The sequence below is a fragment of the Hemiscyllium ocellatum genome, chromosome 13, assembly GCF_020745735.1.
Source record: "Hemiscyllium ocellatum isolate sHemOce1 chromosome 13, sHemOce1.pat.X.cur, whole genome shotgun sequence".
Lineage (NCBI taxonomy): Eukaryota > Metazoa > Chordata > Chondrichthyes > Orectolobiformes > Hemiscylliidae > Hemiscyllium > Hemiscyllium ocellatum.
The window spans coordinates 80854961-80872595 of NC_083413.1; the positions used below are offsets into that span (position 1 = coordinate 80854961).

General features: G+C 43.7%; 1 protein-coding gene across 3 annotated transcripts in view; it reads left to right on the plus strand.

Annotated features, from left to right (window-relative positions):
• Positions 1-10668: 10668 nt before the first annotated feature.
• Positions 10669-17635, plus strand: part of LOC132821968 (anoctamin-7-like) — a 107382-nt gene continuing 100415 nt past the window's right edge. For all 3 annotated transcript variants that reach the window (XM_060835005.1, XM_060835006.1, XM_060835007.1), the window contains exon 1: positions 10669-10796. The gene's annotated coding sequence lies outside the window, so the exon portion shown is untranslated. The remainder of the gene's footprint in view (positions 10797-17635) is intronic.

Genomic DNA, 17635 nt, shown 5'->3' on the forward strand with positions numbered 1-17635 from the left:
TGTGCTGGGTTATGCTACTCATAGGGACATAGCTTACTTTCAGTTCCCTTGATTCACTCAGTCACAGTAATTGTTTAAATTGTTTGCTCTCCTGTCAGCACTGCTCTCTATCCAGAGTAATGGTTGGTGTGCACTTTCCCTGTATAAATTTGTCTCCATCTTACTCACATGTCCACGCTGCACAGTTTCTCTGAGCTAGCCTGATACTGGCAGTATCCTGAACTCAGGAAATGACATGATCCCTAAGCTGGAGTCAGGTATTAAATGGATACTGTACAAGGCTGGTGTGCGATATTACAGAAGCTGATTCATTAAGTCACGTTACAAAAGAGTAGAGATTGGGACAGAAGGTGAAGTAATTCTGACTTAGGGTGTGTTTAATGGGTAAAGAAATGGAAGCTGTTGTGTTCCCAAATACTACTTTTGCAATAATGAGAACAACAAACTACCAACATTGTGACCTGAGGAACTCAGGTGCCCAAGGAGTCTTGGTGTAACAGGCCTTTAGGAGTCATGAGAGCAAATAATCCCTTTATGCGTGACGCCTTTAAGTTAAAAATAACTGAGAGAAATATTGAGTGTATCGTGTTGCATTTTGGCTCTTAATTTCTGGCATATATTCAAATCTAGCCCATCATGATAGAAAAGCAGTCTCTACATATTGCCCGTGGGTCTGCCAGGTGGGATGCATGTCACCTGACTTAACCTGCTTCTTGGCAGATGTCTGCTCCAGTGTAATAGGGCTAATTTGCCATCTTATCCTGGGGCTCAATGTTTAGAGTTGAGGCTGAACATTTTCTCACTAACTTTGATGTTGATGTTTAACAGCCTTTCTGTAGCCAGACAGTCATTATTGCCTGTGCAGTAAGAGAAATGAAGTCCACATGATCTGATGCCATTATGGCCAAACTGTGACCTAAACTGCATATACAGTGCCAGCCTTTGCCCCACAACAAACAGCTTGGAAAACTGACCTAAAATCATGTATTTGAGTAAGAAAGCTCCAAATGTCCACCAACCTTTGTGTCTTAGTTTCTTTTAAAAAAAAACTTATTTTCATTTCTGAAAGGTCTGGTTCTAATTTTAAGACCGTGACCCTCAGTCTTGAAACCATAGCAATGAAATGGCACAGAAGAGGGCTATTTGGCTAATCTTGTTCATGCCAATACCAAGGCACCCAGATTCCTTTCTAATCCCAGCTTCCTGCACGTGACCCATAGCCCTGCAGCTTACAGCGCTTAAAGTGCAGATCCAATTACTTTTAAGAAGAGTTAAGGGTCTCTGCATCCAGCATCAGACATCCAACCCCTCTGTGTAAAAGCGAATGTTTTTTCCCTCCGGTGCCCTCTAAACCTTCTGCCGCTTTGCTTGAATCCATGACTCCTGGTTTTTGAACACTCTGCCAGGGGAAACAGGTTTCTCCAGTCTACTCTTTCTCCACCCCTTCACAATTTTGTACATCTCAATCATGTCATCTTACTGCCTTCTCTGTTTGAAGGAAAATGACCCCAACCCTCCAATCTCTCCTTGTAACTACAATTCTCCACTCTTGGCAACATTCTAGTAAACCTCCTCTGCACTCCCTCCAGAGCAATTACACCTTTCCTTTAATATGGTGACCAGACCTGCACACAGTACTCCAGTTGTGACTTCACCACTGTCTTATGCAGTTGCATCATCATTATATCCCTACTTTTGTATTCTGTACCTCTCCCAATGAAGAAGAGCGTTCCTTCTTTACGGTTTTATCTACTTGCGCTGTTACCTTTAGGGACCTGTGAACTTGCATGCCAAGATCTCTCACTTCATCTACCACTCTCAGTATATTCCCATTTATTGTGTGCTCCCTTTTACTGATTGAGCTCCCTAATTGGACTGCTTCACACTTATCAGAGTTGAACTCCATCTGCTACTTTTCTGCCCACTCCCATCTATATCATTTTGGAGCAAAGAGTTATCTTGTAGACTATCCAGTACTCAGCCAACTTTTCTGTTGTCTGAATTTCCCAATTGTGTGCCCCCGACAATCAAGTCCAAACGGTTAATGTATAAAACCAGCAGCAGAGATCCCAACACAAAGCCACTTGAAACAGCTTTCCATTTAACAGTTTTCTGTTACTAAGCCAACCTAGCATCTTAAAATCCATGTGGACAACATCTACTGAACTGTCCTCATCAATCCTCCTGGTCACTTCCTCAAAGAATTTAATCAACTTTGTTAGGCATGACCTTTCCTTAACTAAGCCATTCTATCTATCCCTGACTAGTCCATGCCTTTCTAAGTGACAGTTTATCCGCGGTTTCAGGATTTATTTGAACAATTTGCCCATCACCAAAGTAAGATTAGCTGTCCTGTAATTTTTTTGCATTTCCTTTTTAAACAACAGCATCACATTTGCATTCCTCTAATCCTCTGGCACATCACCACCTGCTTAGTGAAGATTGGAAAATAATCCTCAGCGTCTGCTATTTCCTCCCTCACCAACTTCCACATCCTGGGAAACGAGCCATCGGGCCCTTTCAACTTATCCACTTGCAAAGGTTCCACCTCTAACACTTTCTCTCTCGATATGATCATTTTTGTCCAATATTTCACATTGCTCCTCCTGGATTATTGTATCCACATTAACCCCGTCCTTTGTGAATACGGAAACACAAAATTTATTTAAAATTCTTCATATACCCTCTGCAAATTCACACAAGTTCCCTTCTTCATCTCTGATAGGTCCCAAGTTTTCTTTAGATATTTTACCAGGATACAATAATTATGGATTTTCCTTAATCTTATTTGCTAATATTTCTTCATGCCATCTCTTTTAATTTCCTTATTTTGTTTTCATTTGATCATTTGTTTAAAAAAGTTTTCCTGGACGCAGTACATGAATTTTCACCCTCAATGCACCTTATACTACCTGAAACCCAGTTGATATTACCTCCTATTACTGTCCTCTATTCCTACAGGCGAGAGTTGGCCCAGATATGTACTTGTATTTCCTCCTCTCTATTTACAGTCTTTAGTATACTGCCATCAGTGTGACTGCTTTTTTTTATTCCTGAACTCAACCCATAAAGCCTCATTTGTTAACCCGTTTCCTATATCATCCCTTCTCACAACGAAATGATTCTTTAGCCAATATAGCTCGTTTTGCTGTGATGTGTGTTTTGTAAAGACTAATTCACTAATGCAATTGACGAATTGGCGATGTTTCTAAAGTGCAAACTTTTAAAACATGTATTGGCTGTAATGCGATTATATCAGCATCTCTTCAAGTGCTGTTTCAAAAGTGTGATTTTTTTTCTCTATGATGTGGGATTGCACAAGAAAAACACTGCTGCATTATAGAAGAATGACCTGTACTGCTACCCCTCCTTTTTGATCATCCACTCTATCATGCCTGAAAACTCTACATCCAGGGATATTGAGCTGCCAATTCTGCCCTTCCTTTTAGCCAGGTTTCTCTAAAAGCAGTGAGATGGTGTTGTCCTTTGTTTGCTATGATAAAGGAGAAAACATCTGAGACAACAACAACCCCAGGATGAAGTTTCCCAGCAAGCGAGGAGCAGATCCCAGGCTTAATCCCCCCCAGTCCACACTTACGGGCTGAGTCAAGGCTCCAGGTTTATGGCTCGGTCTGGGCACCTGGCTGCGGAGGTGGCAACAACAGCAAATTTGGTCCCAACGCAGGACCCTGCGGCACTGATGGCTGCATCAGCGATGTTGGCTCAATGTGAACTCGTGCGGTGGTGCTAGCACAAGGAAAGATGGCGTCAGAGAGTGGGGACTCTTTGTTCCAGCGTTGGCAGCGTGGCAAAGTGCGATTGCAGGTGTGTAGTCGGTTTTGCAGCAGGGACTCGAGGCATCGTGCTGGAGGAGCCAGGATCTCGACCCATGGCTGAGCTAGAAGTGGGAGCTGTTCCATAGACCATGCAACACTCTTGAGATAAGACTACAAGACTCTTGTTTTATTTTTCTGGCCTTATATTCTGTGTTTTGGTATTTTTTCTGTGTTTTAAGATGGCATCAGGGAGTGGCGACACTAAACAACCGTATTTGTGATAAATATACATGACAATAAATCAAATCAAATCTGTGCCATTAATTCATCTGCCTTCTTTGTAATAGTGGTCGTTCTGCTACAATGTGTTGTGTTTCTTTGCAACCTCCTGCTATAGAAGATCGCACTATGGGAAATCCCTATAGAAATCACGCTGTAGAAGGTTGTGTTGCAGCAAACCTGGTATACCTGCTCAGCAGAAAGTTTGCATTATGCAAACACCATCCACAATTCATCAATTGTGTTATAGAAGAACTATCTGTACTCCAATTGCTGTACCAGCCTGTAATCTATCTCCTACTACTTAGCCAATTTCCTAACTATTATCGATCTTCCTCTGATTCTGTGGGCTTCAACTTTCATCTCCTGTGAGGGAGTGGGAATGTCACTGGACCAGTAATCCAGAATGTCAGGCTAATATACCAGGAATATGGGTTCAAGCCCCACCATTCGCAGAAAGTTACATTTGAATTCAATAAATATCTGGCATTGAAAAGCTACTGTAATCCTCAATGCCATCTCAACAGAAGGACTGATCACCCTTCTGGCAGATTTCAGTGTCAGCTATGGCCATGACTCCAGTATCTGGATCTCTGATCACTGGGGACCCAAGCTGGCAAAAAGGCCATGCAAATGATGTCCACCTGCTGACAGCATATGCTCAGTATTGCCTCATTTTAACACACACACTCTTCCACCAGGAAGGCAAATACTAAACCATGCAGAGGAATCTGGATCAAAACACCAGGACTTTCTGGATTTTCATTGTTAAAGACCTTTACCTAAGTGATGTCTGGATCACTTGATCCTTGCAGGGGATGCCAATTCCTGCTGGGCAGATCATTCACTTATTCAGTCTCAGCTGAGTATCCACAGCGTCAACGTTTATGAACTGAGTTCACTAAATCAGGATCAGAACTGGGGGCTTTAGCTGATTTTTCTTTTCCTCTCTCATTCTGGAGGCCTCTGGCTTCTTACTGGCTTCTGCCAGCCTGAAGTTAAAAAATCACACAACACCAGGTTTTAGTCCAGCAGGTTTATTTGGAAGCACTAACTTTTGAGGCACTGCCTCTTCATCATGAACCACCAAATAAACCTGTTGGACTATAACCTGGTGTTGTGTGATTTTTAACTGTCCACCCCAGTCCCAACACTGGCATCTCCAAATCATGACAGCCTAAAGTTAGCATTTTTTTTATCTTTCATGGGGTGAGGGTTTTGAGGGCTTTTGTTGCCTGTACCTGATTGCCCTTGTACTGAAAGGCTTGCCAGCTGTTTCACAGAGCAGTGAAGAGTCAACTCTGCTGCTGTGGGTCTGGAGCTGCATGTAGGCCAGACCATGTAAGGACACCGGATTTGCTTCCCTAAAGGACATTTGTGAATCAGGTAGGTTTGTAAGGACAATTGGCAATAGTTTCATGGACTGGGACAACACTACTATTATAGGACAAGCCAAACAGAAAACAGAGAACAGCCAGGGAATTCCTAGAGGCATGGCACTCATCCACAGATTCGATCAATAAGCACATCGACCTGGACCCAATATACTGGCCACTGCAATGGACAGCTGGAACTGACAACCGGAAACAGCAGATTCAAACCACTACAAATGGCGGAGGAAAGATCACAGAAGCGCTTCACAGGAGGCTCCCAAGCACTGAGGATGTCACCTAGACAGGGGACGAAATGTCTGCAACACAAATTCCCAGCTCGGCGAACAGGACCACAACAACGAGCACCCGAGCTACAAATCTTTTCACAAACTTAGAATAATTTCATGGTGTTCATTATAGAGCCTAATTTGCAGCAACTTCGAGGTATTGTTATGGACTAGTCATTGAGAAATTCAGTTCTGTGGGGTTAGAGGTTCAAATTCCACCATGGCAACTGGTAGAATTGAAATGAAAATGCAGCTGAAATTATCATCTCTACGATAGGCAGTTGCCTCACTTCCCCCGGTCAGTGCTGTAATTCTGTGCAAATTTGCTTCTGCTCCACCTAGTGGTAGCATTGGTCTCAAACGCAGCCCTCCAAAAAAAGATTGAAAGCAAAAGTAAAGTTGCCATAGCCCTACTCTGTTCTGAGAGAGACAACTGTTCTTTAACCTGAGAGTCACCATGTTTCAGGCAAAGCGAGAGTTTAAGGAGAGTCCTTCATGATAACCTCAGCCACTGTGGCAATTGAACCCCTGCTGTTGGCATCACTCTCCATTGCAAACCAGATGTCCAGGCAACTATGCTAACTTGCTAACTGACAACATCACAACCAACCGATACCACCTCAACCAACCAAAGTTAAAAATCACACAACACCAGGTTATAGTCCAACAGGTTTAATTGGAAGCACACTAGCTTTCGGAGCAACGCTCCTTCATCAGTGGCACTCCGAAAACCAATATGCTTCCAATTAAACCTGTTGGATTATAACCTGGTGTTGTGTGATTTTTAACTTTATACACTGCAGTCCAACGCCGGCATCTCCAAAACATGTCAACCAACCAACACCACCTCCCCGCCCCAATTGACTGTGGTGAGTTTGAAATTAGAAAATCTAATGTGAATGAACAAAACAGATGAATTTAGCAGTACAAGTTTTGAAGGTTGCAGTCTAAAGTCCTCAGATTTACTTACGTAAACCTTTGAAGATGACTGAACAAGTCAAGTAGGCAGTTAAAAGGCATATGGAATTCTTGGCTTTATTACGAGATGTTTAGGACAGAAATTGTTATGCTCAAAGTTTTAAAAATGAATTCTGGTATATCAAATTCAATTCTGGATGTCTCACTTCAGAGAGGATACCTTTGAAAGGGTGCAGAGGACATTTACTTGAATGATTCTAGAGGGAAGGGGAGTTAGAGGTTCAAGTTCCACCATGGCAACTGGTAGAATTGAAACGAAAAACAATCTGGAATTATTATCTTAATTATCGGCAATTGCCTCACTTTCCCTCGTCAATGCTGTAATTCTGTACAAGTTTGTTTGTGCTCCACCTAGCTCCAGTAAACTGGAGAATATGAGGTTGTTTTCTTTAGAGCAGAGAATGTGAAGATATTTGATCAAAATGTTCAAAACCCATGAAGAAGTTTTGACAGAGTAAATAAGAGAAACTGTTTCCAGTGGGTCAGTTAATGGAGAACAGGAACTGAAGGTGATTGGCAGAAAGACCCAAGGTGGCGAATTGGTCTGATTTGGGCCATTCAATCTGAAAAGGTGAAGAAAGCAGATTGTATATTAACATTGAGAAAGAATTGGGTACTTGAAGGGGAACGGTTACAAGAACAGGGGATTATAACTCATAGAATAGATCTTTCAAAGAGCCAGCAAAGCTGTGATGAGCTGAGTAACCTCCAAAATCATCCCTCGGTTCCATTTGGAATTTAGAAGCTGGAGTAATCTTGAGAAATCCCAGCCCCACATCCACTCCATCAGCAATTCCACCTAGCCCCATCTCTGTGATATTGCCTACCTCTGGCCTTCTCGCAACCCATCTACTGTTAGGAGGCAACGATATCACTGCGGATGTGGAGACACTTGTAGGCCAGATCAAGTGAGAACATCCAATTTCCTTCCCTAAGGGATATTAGTGAACCGGATGAGTTTTTACAACAAGTAATGATAGTTGTCATGGTCACCATTACTGAGACTAGCTTTATATTTCAGATTTCCTGTTTGAATTTAAATTCTACCAGACACCATGGAGTGATGTGAACCCATCACTGCAGAGCAGAAATATTGGTCTCTGAATTAGTTATAAAACAGAACGAGCTGGAGTTTCAGCAGGTCTGACAACATCTGTAGAGCAAGAGAAACTGAGTTAATGTTCTGTTCCTGATTTAGTTCTTCATAACTGCAGTGCTTCTGAGTTTCTAAGAAACTTTCTCTTTTTGTTTCAGACACCTGCAGTATCTTACTTTTATTCCTTGATGTACTAGAGTCATAGAGTCACACAAGATGGAAACAGACCCTTCAGTCCAACTGATCCAACTAGATCACTGGCTGATTTGATTGGAATCATGGGCTAATTTCATTGGGATCACTGGCTGATTTCCTTGTCCCTAACCCATGCATCGAGGGAATGCTGTGAAAGTCCAGAGAGAGTAAAAGCAGTAATGAGTCCAGTTAACTCAATCTAGGTATACAATATATACAGACCAGGTCATTGTAATCAACATTCTCTGTCATTTTAAAACACTGTTCAGAATGCGGACACTGTAGAATAATGACATTCTACAAACAGCTGAAGCTGTATAGTAAGCTAGAAATTAAGACAAAAGCTGATAGGAGATAAAGGGGCAAGTAAGGCACAGGCAGAGGAAAGGGGTGGGAAGGTGAGGAGGTTTGAGTGGGAAAGTGAGGAACTGAAGGAAGGGCAGTAGAAGATGATGCATGGAGAAATGGATGGAGTGCTGAATTCAGGGCAGAGTATGAGGGAAAGGAACAACGAAGTCGGAGAGGAGATGAGGGAGATGGCAGGGATCAGAGTGTGAGGTGGGAACAGGAGGTTGATGGAGGACTAGAAATGGTAGGGGATGAAGCATAGCAGTGTGGGAATCACCCAACACCACAAGGTAGAGACTGTTGGCACTCCTTGTGGGTTGGAGGAAGGGGCATGCCGAGACTCACTCCAGCCACTGGGACCAGATAATAAAGCCCTGTATCATAGAGAAAAGGGGCAGGGGAGCATGGCAGGAGCCTGCAGACATGGCGGGGGTGGGGGTTTGGGGGGGGTGGTGGCAGGCTTCACCACATTACAGGGAGCCCTGTGGTACATCCTGTGCTCCTCCAGACTGGGTGCAGTGGCCTTGCATGAGGGGCAGGACGTTCAGCACCAAGAGTTGCGTGGAAGGTGTGTCTCGGCAGGACACAATTCCTTGTGTCACAACTCCTTTTCATTGGGCACCTGAGAGTGCCCTTGATCATGAGCATTACCATACTGTCTCCTCCCTAATTCTGTCACCCCCACCAGCCCCAGAACCTTGGGTCTTTATATTCCTAAAATTCTAGCATCCTGCACCTTCCCAACTTTGTTTGTTCCATTGCTTTTTCTCATCCATTTTAACACCTTGTCCTTTAGCTCTATCAAAAGTTTGTCTGATTTGTGAATTGTTTTACATTATAAAAATGAGTGTGATTTGTAATGTTAGCCATTCAATAGGATTGTGGCTAATCTGTACGTTTGACCCCATTCGCCCACCTTGATTACAGAAAATACCCCCTGAAAATTCCTGAAATTTTCGATTGACCTTCAGGCTCAGCAGCTTGAGGTGAGACTCGGGTGAGTTCCTTATTTCCAGGATGAAGAGTTGCTTCCTGTCACCCTGATTCCTGGGATGAAGGGTTTGCTTTCTGAGGCAATGTTGACCAGGTTGAGCCTTCATTCTTTGGAGTTTTAAGGAATGAGAGGTGATCTTATAGAAACATATGGAAGGCTCTGAGAGGACTATACACTATGGATCCCTGGATCACGTGCTTCCCCCATGGGAGAGTGTCAAATAGGGAAAACATGATGAGAAATTTCTTCTCTGGGAGGTACCCGCTCTTTAGAATTCTCTTCCACAGAGAGCAGTGGAGGTTGAATCATTGAATATATTCAAATTAGATTTAGATTTTATTGTCATATCTATTCAAGTCCATTAGTACTGCGAAAAGTGTCTAAAGTTGCCACACACAAGGCCATCTTTCAAGGGTACCTAGATGCAAAAATCTCAGGTACAATATAGTAAAAGAAATGAAGTTAAAAACTAAAGCACTATAGACCTTCATAGACTTTGTAAAATAAAGATAAAGAAATTGGATAATAGTTAACATGAAAGTCCAATTTAATATAAACAGTTTTGATGGGCAAGAGAGTTGAGGGTTAAGGAGGAGCTGACTGGAAAGTGAAATAAGGTCATAACCAGATCACCCATGGTAATATTGAATGACTGAACAGGCTTGAAGGGCTGAATGGCCCATTCCCTCTTTCCTATGATCTTGCAGCATCGATCCTGAACAGTCTGTCTATTTTTAAATTTCTGCCTCCTTTTCCTTTCCAATGCTGTCCACTGGAAGAAACCAGTTTCCATCTGTATTGGCTACTGCAAATACAGCTTCGGCGGGTCGGTGTGGGCTTGTTGGGCCAAAGGGCCTGTTTCCACACTGTAAGTAATCTATTCTAATCTAATCTAATCTAACCTCCATTCTGAAGAAAAGTCATATTGGACATGAAACATTCGCTTTGTTTCCTCTCTCCATAGATGCTGCCAGATCTGCTGAGTTTCTCCAGCACTTAGTCTTTTTAATTTCAGATCTCCAGTCTCTGCAGTATTTTACTTTCATCAACACTATGATCATTTACTATGATCATCCCTAACTTCCTTCACACACGGTGTAGTCTCAACAGTATAACCGAATTGGTGATGATTTGACGGTCACAGTAAGAGCTTCCTTTAGTGACAGTTCCAGTCTGATATGTTGCTCATCTCTCTCTCTCTCTCTCTTTCACTGTTCCATGCAAACTAAGGGATTGTTTGCACACCAGGAGGGTGCACTGTTGAACAAACAAGAATTTCCCCAACACTGCTGATACTTCCTTGCAGACCGACACTTCCTCACAGTCTGTTTGTGCGTGCGAGGCAGAGCATTAATCCAGAGCACAGTGTGTGGTGTGTGGGTCACAGTGTGGTGTCCTCTGGAGACATATCACCAGCACCTTACTGAATGAAAGGTTCACAAGACTGCATGTTGGACAGAACCTGACAAGGTAGGGAATCATGACTAACATTTATTAGCAAATAATTGCACTGCAAACCCGAGAGTTAAAACTTCAGCCTGCATTTTGCAGGCAGGTACTTTAGGAACTAAAGACACCCCTAAAGAGTGAGTTTAAATGTTGAGACGGGGAGCAATGATTCTGCCTGGATGGTGAGTAGTTGAATTTCTCATCTGGGTCTTTGCAACAAGTAGAAGTCCTGCTTCAACACCCTTTATATTTTCTAATCAGAGATGTTAGAGTAAAAAATGAGGTCTGCAGATGCTGGAGATCACAGCTGAAAATGTGTTGCTGGTTAAAGCACAGCAGGTTAGGCAGCATCTCAGGAATAGTTAAAAATGCTCCGAGCTATTTAAGTTTCTTCCAGGTGTTCAAGTTCCAGCTGAAATTTGCCAAAACTCCTTTAATGCATTGTGCCATCAATTAACTGAAGTGAATACAGAACGTGTGGAGGTTGGACTGTTTATTTGAGGTGGGACAGATTACTTTATGACTTTGGGATATGTTATGACACTCCTCTGGGGCGCCTTTATATTCCAAAGTGGATCTTGAGATAGGGTACTGCCATCGCACCACAAGCGCTCCCTATCAGTTTATGTTGTTTGCTGATGTTGCGGTGTGAGACTTGAGGAGAAAGTGAGGACTGCAGATGCTGGAGATCAGAGCTGAAAATGTGTTGCTGGAAAAGTGCAGCAGGTCAGGCAGCATCCAAAGAGCAGGAGAATCGATGTTTCGGGCATGAGCCCTTCTTCAGGAAGGGGTTGAGTTGACAGTTGAGTTGAGGAAAGAGTGTATTGTTACATAAGATGAGGGTGTGAGGGTTGAGTTGAGGGAAGAGTGTATTGTTACATAAGATGATACTGGCACGGGACCCAGGTTCTCATGTGCCTGTGTCAGAGACCACTGGGGATATCAGTTGGGTGTCCTCTTTGACCTCATGTATCAGGGCATTATTGCTGTTGTTTGTGGCAAGAGAGACGCTGTTTGTTTGAATGTAACCAGTGCTTTCCTCTTTGAAAATTATTGTAACCGCTCAGAGAACATGGGACACTGAGGTGGGCTTGGTGGAAAATGACTGAAAGTGAAGGACTGACCTGCTGGAGTAGGGGGGCAACATTCAGGAGTTGGTTAGACGTCCACAGTAAATATTGCTGCTTTGAGTTTGCGACATCAGCATTTCAGCTCACCACACGTCATTTTGGGAATCCCTACCGTGTGGAAACAAGCCATACCGACCCTCCGAAGAGTATCCCACCCAGACCTGCACCCCTACCCTATTACCCTACATTTCTCCTGACTAATGCCCCTAACCTACACATCCCTGAACACTATGGGCAATTTAGCATAGCCAATTCACCCTAATCTGCACATCTTTGGACTAAGGAGACATGGTGCACAGTGAATGGAGAGGGGGAGACACTGACCTAGAATTCAGGAAGCATATCTTGACTTTGGATGGGGTGCAGTCCAGATTTATCAGAATCTTAGCGTCATACAGATGTGCAGCACAGAAACAGATCTTTCCATTCAACTTGATCCAGGCCGACCAGATATCTTAAATTAATCTAGTCCCATATCCCTCCAAACCCTTCCTGTTTATATAGCCAGCCAGATGCCTTTTAGATGTTGTAATTGTACCAGCCTCCACCACTTCCTCTGGCAACTCATTTCATAAACGCAACACCCTCTGCGTGCAAAGGTTGCCCCTTAGGTCACTTTTAAACCTTTCCCCTTTCACCCAAAATCTATGCCCTCTAGTCTTAGACTCCCTATCCTCGGAAAAAAAAACCTTGGCTATTCACCCTATCCACGCCCCTCAACACTTTAACTCTCCCTCCCACTCCACCGAGGACATGCAGGTCCTTGGACTCCTCCATCGGCAGAACATAACATGATGGCTGGAGGAGGAGCACCTCATCTTCCGCCTGGGAACCCTCCAACCACAAGGAATGAACTCAGATTTCTCCAGTTTCCTAATTTCCCCTCCCCCCATCTTGTCTCAGTCGGTTCCCTCAACTCAGCACCGCCCTCCTAACCTGCAATCTTCTTCCTGACCTCTCCGCCCCCACCCCACTCCGGCCTATCACCCTCACCTTGACCTCCTTCCACCTATCACATCTCCATCGCCCCTCCCCCAAGTCCCTCCTCCCTACCTTTTATCTTAGCCTGCCTGGCACACTCTCCTCATTCCTGATGATGGGCTCTGGCCCGAAATGTCGAATTTCCTGTTCCTTGGATGCTGCCTAACCTGCTGTGCTTTAACCAGCAACACATTTTCAGCTGTGATCTCCAGCATCTGCAGACCTCACTTTTTACCCGTCGAAGATCAGCAAGGCAGCTTATGTGTGGAGCTGCAGGAGATGGGGGAGATACTGTAGGGATTCTATGATATTAAATGGTGGAATAAGCTCAAGAGGCTTTTTTGAGGTATTTTAGGTTTTGGAAGTGACTTCCTTGAATTCCACAAGGACAATCTGAGACTGGTACAGTTGGGAAGAGGAACAAGTCAAACAATCAGGACAGGCAGGGACAAAGCAGAGATCAAAGTACAACTGAAATTAAATTGCATTTACTTCAAAGCAAAAGGCCTAACAGGGAAGGCAGATGAACTCAGGGCATGGTTAGGAACATGGGACTGGGATACCATAGCAATTACAGAAACATGGCTCAGGGATGGGCAGCACTGGCAGCTTAATGTTCCAGGATACAGATGCTATTAGAAGGATAAAAGGGGGTCAAGAAAGGAGGGAGAGTGGTGTTTTTGATAAGGGATAGCATTACAGTTGCACTTAGGGAGGATATTCCTAGAAATACATCCAGGGTAGTTATTTGGATGGAACTGAGAAATAAGAAAAGGATGATCACCTTAATGGGATTGTATGATAGGCCCCCTAATAGTCAGCGGGCAACTGAGAAACAAATTTGTCAGGAGATTTCAGTTATCTGTAAGAATAATAGGGTGGTTATGGTCGGAGATTTTAACTTTCCAAACATAGACTGGGGTTGACATAATGTTAATGGTTTAGATGGAGAGGAATCTGTTAAGAGTATAAAGAACATTTTCTGATTCAGTATGTGGACGTACCTATTCGAGAAGGTGCAAAACTTGACCTACTCTTGGGAAATAAGACAGGATAGGTGACTGAGGTGTCAGTGGGGGAGCACATTGGGGCCAGTGACCATAATTCTATTCGTTTTAAAGTAGTGATGGAAAAAGATAGATCAGATCTAAAAGTTGAAGTTCTAAATTAGAGAAAGGCCAATTTTGACAGTATTATGCAAGAACTGTCAAAAGCTGATTGGAGACAGATGTTCGCAGGTAAAGGGACGGCTGGAAAATGGGAAGCCTTCAGAAATGAGATAACAAGAATCCAGAGAAAGTATATTCCTGTCAGGCTGGTAGGTATAGGGAATGCTGGATGACTAAAGAAATTGAGGTTTTGGTTAAGAAAAAGAAGGAAGCATATGTCAAGTATAGTTTGAGTTAATCCTTAGAAGAGTATCAAGGCAGTAGGTGTATACTCAAGATGGAAATTAGGGGAGCAAAAAGGGGACATGAGATAACTTTGGCAAAGAGGGTTTTTATAAATACATTAAGGACAAAAGATAATTAGGGAGAGAATAGGGCCCATCAAAGATCAGCAAGGCAGCTTATGCGTGGAGCTGCAGGAGATGGGGGAGATACTAATTGAGTATTTTGAAGCAGTGTTTACTGTGGAGAGGGACATGGAAGATATAGAATCTGGGAAAATAGATTGTGACATCTTGAAAAGAGTCCATATTACAGGGGAGGGGGTTCTGGATGTCTTGAAACGCATAAAAGTGGATATATCCCCAAGACCTGATCAGGTGTACCCTAGAACTCTATGGGAAGCTAGAGAAGTGATTGCTGGGCCCCTTGCAGAGATATTTGTATCATTGATAGTCACAGGTGAGGTGCAGGAAGACTAGAGTTTGGCTAACATGGTGCCACTGTTTAAGAAGGGTGGTAAGGAAAAGCCAGGGAACAAGAGATGGTGAGCCTGACATCGGTGATGGGCAAGTTGTTGGAGGGAATCCTGAGGGACAGCATGTACATGTATTTGGAAAGGCAAGGACCAATTAGGGATTGTCAACATGGCTTGTGCATGGGAAGTCCTGTCTCACAAACTTGATTGAGTTTTTTGAAGAAATGATGAAGAGGATTGATGAGGGCAGAGCAGTAGATGTGATCTATATGGACTTCAGTAAGGTGTTCTGGTTAGACTGGTTAGCAAGGTTAGATCTCATGGATGCAAATGTGTTGCTGGTCAAAGCACAGCAGGCCAGGCAGCATCTCAGGAATAGAGAATTCGACGTTTCGAGCATAAGCCCTTCATCAGAACTAAATATTTGGATACAGAACTGGCTCAAAGGTAGAAGACAGAGGGTGGAGTTGGAGGGTTGTTTTCCAAACTGGAGGTCTGCGACAGGTGGAGTGCCACAAGGATCGGTGCTGGATCCTCTACTTTTTGTCACTTACACAAATGATTTGGATGTGAACATGGGAGGTATAGTTAGTAACTTTGCAGATGACACCAAAATTGGAGGTGTAGTGGACAGTGAAGAAGGTTACCTCAGAGTACAATGGGATCTTGATCAGATGGACTGAGGAGTGGCAGATGGAGTTTAATTCAGATAAATGTGAGGTGCTGCATTTTGGAAAAGCAAATCTTAGCGGGGCTTATGCAGTTAATGGTAAAGTCCTAGGGAGTATTGCTGAACCAAGAGACCTTGGAGTGCAGATTCCTTGAAAATTCCTTGAAAGAAGAGTCACAGGGAGATAGATAATGAAGAAGGCAAAAGTGAGGACTGCAGATGCTGGAGATCAGAGTCAAGATTAGAGAGGTGCTAGAAAAGCACAGCAGGTCAGGCAGTATCTGAGGAGCAGGAAAATCGACGTTTCGGGCAGGAGCCCTTCATCCTGCCCGAAACGTCGATTTTCCTAATGAAGAAAGTGTTTGGCATGCTTTCCTTTATTGGTCAGAGCACTGAGTATAGGAGTTGGGAGGTCATGTTGCGGCTTTACAGGACATTGGTTAGGCCTATCAGAAGGGTGTTGTGAAACTTGAAAGGGTTCAGAGAAGATTTACAAGCATGTTGTTGGGGTTGGAGATTTGAGCTAGAGGGAGATGGTAATTTCCACGGGAGTGCTGCTGAACAGGCCTGTTTCCACACTGTAGAGAATCTAAAAAAAAAGACCTTGGAGTGCAGGTTCATAGCTCCGTAAAAGTAGAATCGCAGGTAGATAGGATATTGAAGAAGGTGTTTGGTATGCTTTCCTTTATTGGTCAGAGTATTGAGTACAGGAGTTGGGAGGTCATGTTGCGGCTGTCCAGGACATTGCTTGGAATATTTCATGCAATTCTGGTCTCCTTCCTATTGGAAAGATGTTGTGAAACTTGAAAGGGTTCAGAAAAGATTTACAAGGATGTTGCCAGGGTTGGAGGATTTGAGCTATAGGGGGAGGCTGAACAGGCTGGGGCTGTTTTCCCTGGAGGCTGAAGAGTGACCTTATAGAGGTTTACAAAATTATGAGGGGCATGGATAGGGTAAATAGGCAAAGTCTTTTCCCTGGGGTCGGGGAGTCCAGAACTAGAGGGCATAGGTTTAGGGTGAGACGGGAAAAATATAAAAGAGACCTAAGGGGCAACTTTTTCACACAGAGGGTGAAATGGAATGAGCTGCCAGAGGTAGTGGTGGAGACTGGTACAATTGCAACATTTAAGAGGCATTTGGATGGGTATATGAATAGGAAGGGTTTGGAAGGATATGGGCCGGGTACTGGCAGGTGGGACTAGATTGGGTTGGGATATCTGGTTGGTATGGACGGGTTGGACTGAAGGGTCTGTTTCCATACTGCACATCCCTATGGCTCTATGAGCCTATGAAGTTAGAGCTGGAGTACATCAGGTGTTCTCTCGGGAAACATTTCTTTACCTAACACGAGTGAAAATTCACAATATTTACATCAAAGAGAAACAGGTGAGGCTGTTGGTTAAAAATGTTAAAATTAGATAGATCTCTATTGAGGGAAGGGTAACGAAAGTTGCTGAATGAAGGGCAGTGGATAAAGTTCATACAGAGATAGCAATAATCCAATAAAATGACTAAATAGGGTCCTGTTCTCATGGCATGTGGTTCTTGGCATCCTCTAATATAGTGCTTGGATTGTTGTGCAATTAGAATATTATTTGCACAATGTAATTCTAAACGTCAGTGGGGGATTTCGTATTGGAAGTGGCTGGTGCTACTTAAAGGTAGATTGCATCTTGGCTGCAAAGTAAACTAAGAGTTACCACCCAATGCCTGGAGGAAGAACGCCTCAGCACTGCCCTCCTGACTTGTCCATCACCTTTCCCCTCTATCTGCTCCACCCCCCTGACATATCACCTTCTCCCTCACCTTCATATACCTATCGCTTTCTCAGCTACCTTCCCCCCAACCTCATCCCTCTCCCATTTATCTCTCAGCTACGCCCAGCCCACAAGCCTCATTCCTGATGAAGGGCTTCTGCCCGAAACGTAGATTCTCCTGCTGCTCGGATGCTGCCTGATCTGCTGTGCTTTTCCAGCACCACACTTCCATCTCTGATCTCCAGTGTCTGCAGTCTTCATTTTCTCCTGGCTATGTGAGAGAGCTTGCCCCAAAGTCTTCTGATTATGTACCTGAAGGACAGATGTCAAGTAACTATTTCACACAGAGGGTGGTGCGTGTATGGTATGAGCTGCTGGAGGAGGCGGTGCAGGCTACAATTGCAGCATTTAAAAGACATCAAGATGGGTAGGTTAGATTCGGATGTCTGGCTAGTG